At 32.8% G+C, this 3648-nt stretch overlaps 1 long non-coding RNA gene across 1 annotated transcript; it reads left to right on the top strand.

The window, feature by feature from the left end:
- The first annotated feature begins 88 nt into the window (after positions 1-88).
- LOC142548128 (uncharacterized) lies at positions 89-1041 on the top strand. The gene is made up of 3 exons (XR_012820907.1): positions 89-340; positions 635-844; positions 972-1041. It is a non-coding gene; the product is annotated as an uncharacterized LOC142548128 (long non-coding RNA).
- The last annotated feature ends 2607 nt before the right edge of the window (positions 1042-3648 follow it).

The raw sequence follows: 3648 nt of genomic DNA, 5'->3' as shown, positions 1-3648 counted from the left end.
GAGAAAAAAAACTGAATTGAGAGCTACAAGAATTAAATGATGATAACTTATTAAGTTACTGATGCAGAGCTGCGAGGACTTACTGATGAACAAGAACGTCTTGTAGATGTGCAGAAGAACAAGAGAGGGCCTACATTGATGGGTAAACTAACTGCAGTTGTAAGATGGGGAAATAATGAAGATTGATTATGATGACATGGGGAGGCCAACATACAATGCAAATGGAAGGGCTTTACAATCATACATTGACTCTGTTGCTAGATCCATGGTGCCAATCAATATAAAGTCCTGGCTTGATGTTCCAGAAAACATAAAACAAAAAGTGTGGGAAGAGATATCGGTAAGTACATGATTAAATTTTGTTGTTCATTTGAATTTCTTAATCAAGGATTGATTACTTATACAATAATTTTTCATTTCAGAATTTGATACCTTGATACATATTTTTTCTATACTTCATGCTATTTTGATGATCTTAGTTGATTAGAGTAATAGGCTGATTTTAATCTTAGGTATCATATGCATATTTTTTCAGTAATTTATGTACATATTAATTTGAACATGTATCTACTTTAAGTTGAACATGTATGTATATAAGATATGAAATAGTACCAACTAATATTTTTTGTTGCAGAATGTCTTTAAACTAGCGCCACAGAGTGAGTCTGCTGTGATGAGTTCAGCAGCTCAAAAGTGGCGAGATTTCTAAAACAAATTGACTAGCAGATTTTTTTGGCCGAATAGAAAAAATCCTGAAAAGTTGATTTCTCCACCAAGTCAGTATCAGCTCCCAATAGCAAATTGGAAAGCATTTGTGGATGCGAGACTAGATCCATCATAGGAGGTACTTTAAGAATTTTCAATTTTATCTTTAAGAGACTAGATCCATCATTGGAGGTACTTTAAGAATTTTCATGTTTTCTTTAAGAATTAATAATTTCCATACTTAACTGAAGAACACAATGATGTAGGTTACTCACGAAAAACAAAAACAACGGACCATGCATTGTAAATATCATCACAGAATGTCTCGCAAGGGTAGAGCATTCTATTTGTCATTTTCATCAAGTTTTTCATGTTCTTAAGCTGATAAATTTCGGAATTGTAGATAGAAAAACATACTTGCTGAAGATGAAGATATTAATAGATCGGTGCTTTGGCGTAAAGCCCCGGGAAGACAAATCTAACAACATAATAAATGTGGAGACATCAAAAGTCGTCGAAAAAATTGTAAATGTTTATTTTTATTAAATATCCATATTGCCTAGATAAATAAAACTGTGGTTTTTGGATTGATTTGTTATGTCTCTAATTGTAGGATGGCTTGTTGGGAAAAAAAATCAAAGGAGAGTTCAAATCTTCTGGAATGAATGATGTGCTAACCATTGCCTTAGGAAGCCAAGAAAGCTATGGAAGGGTTCAAGGTGTGGGAGGGTTTGTAAAACCTCAAGTCTTCTTTAAAACTCCAAGAAAAAATAGGGAATCTCCCAAAAGCCATGGCCGAAAACTTCAAAGAACAATTGGAAGAGACTAAGAGTTTAAAGGCTGAATTAGAGAAATTGAAGGCCCAACTTGCTAGTGTTATGCCTGTCATCAATGATAGAACTTCCAAGACTACATCATCAAACAAGTTCATAGACATGAAAGAACCAAAACTTTCAGATGATGTGGAAGAAGGTTATGAATCACTTCAAATATGAAGGTTCTATATTTCTTGATTTCAAGTCAAATTATTTTTTTTCACAATCATTTATTTATATATATAATATCTTATTGTTTTTAAAAGGAAAAAAAAATGCCACCTGGCTATAAAACAACATGAAAATGTGGTGGCGTATGGCACAATAGTATCAAAAGGAGGTCCAAATATCATGATTCACCATGTTCTACGTAGGGAACAAAACTTCAAGGTATCTATTGATGTTGTCTTAGATGAAGAAGCAGAAATTCCAATCCCAATTAAATATGGACCAAGAATCGTCAATGATGCAGTTGGAGCCATTGTTGGTTGGTCTAAAGAGTTGATAATTTTTCCAACGACACAGTACTTTAAGTTTTCTCTTGATTTTGTGTTTGCAATTGTCATATATGTTGCTTGGACAATGATTTAGTTTAGAATACTTGTATGAATATTCTAAATTGTAGAAGAAGGGAAAACCTCAACTATTTTCTCTTTCAGATGTTCCCGGTCAGCTCAACAAGTTCAAGCATATTGAAAAAACATTACCCATGGCGTGCAAGTATATCTACTCGCATGTTGTTAGATTGATGAATGAATCGGAGACCATATACATAGAGTTTGAGGGTGCTATGTTTGGACGTCCTAAAAACATATGGTTGCTAAGAGAAGATATCTTACGCTTTATGGAGATGAGAGAGATAGGCGCTAGAAAACTTTTGGTTTACATGGGGTATGTTATGTCTAACTTACTATGTTTTTTTCATATTTATAACCAAGTTATGTAATACTTGAGTGCAGTCACCTCTACAAATATTTGAGAGAAGAAGACGGGGCTGATTATATTTCACTTGTGGATCTCGGAAGCATACCTACATGCCCAATTGGAAAAGATGGTCATGACTTATCACGACATATTGCTGACCAGTTAGAAGCAATGTGTAGAGACAACATCTGTCTTATCCCATTCAACATTGGGTAAGAGTTTAGTTATTTATTGATTTCTACTACTACATTGTAGAGCCCAAATTCAGTAAACGTAAAACACATACATTTATTTAAATTGTTAAATTATTATTTAAGGTTAAAATGATTTTTAGCGATGCATGATTTATTAAATTTCATTATTTTAATTATTTATGTTTATGTGATGCACGTTAAATGTTTCTTGAGTTCATGTTTTAGGACGATTATTCGATGCGAGATCGAGGAAAAGAGACCAGAGACGACTTTGGCAATTTTAAAATGTGAAATTTTATTTTAAGTTAAGTTGGGGGCATTTTAAATGATTTATTAAGTTGTTAGCATTTTTAAAACCTAATTTGTTATTAGGTGATTTTAAAGTTCAAAATTTTAAAAGCTTATCAATGGTGCGTGTTATTTTTAAGTAGAGAAAAACTTTGTGAAAGTAATTAGTGGGTTAACATTTTATTAGCATTTTAAATAGGTAATTAAGCAATTTTATCCTCTCTAATCACACTAAACTCACGAACACACACACTTTCTCACACACTCACTCACGTAAATAACACAACACACACTTATACAATTCATTCCTTTTTTTTAAAAAAAAAGAAAATCTAGGGTTCTTGTCTCTAGTAGCAGCCGCCCCTCTCCTTTGAATTTTTCAAGCAATTTTCGTCTCTTTTCTTCAAAGATATCGAGCCACAAATCGTTCCGGATCAACCCTCGCATCTCTCCCGCTTCGGTGTCGTCGTTTCGGTAATTTTAAATATCAAAAAGCATGTATAATCTTTTATATACATCGATCTTGTTATATTAAATGTTCTTATGTTTATTATGCGTAAAAATCCATGTATGTTGTAAAAGGTTTGAGCAAAAATTTGTTGGATCGGTTTTGAAACGATTTTAGATCAGAAAACTCAAAATTTGCTGTCATTTTTAATACTGCGACTTTTTGGTAGATTTTCTGGAAAACCTTTCAACATATAAAACGTAGAAAATTTTGA

Source organism: Primulina tabacum, chromosome 6 (assembly GCF_025594145.1).
Source record: "Primulina tabacum isolate GXHZ01 chromosome 6, ASM2559414v2, whole genome shotgun sequence".
Taxonomy (NCBI): domain Eukaryota; kingdom Viridiplantae; phylum Streptophyta; class Magnoliopsida; order Lamiales; family Gesneriaceae; genus Primulina; species Primulina tabacum.
Note: the sequence above shows the minus strand (reverse complement) of the source record. Positions and strands in the feature narration are given on the sequence as shown.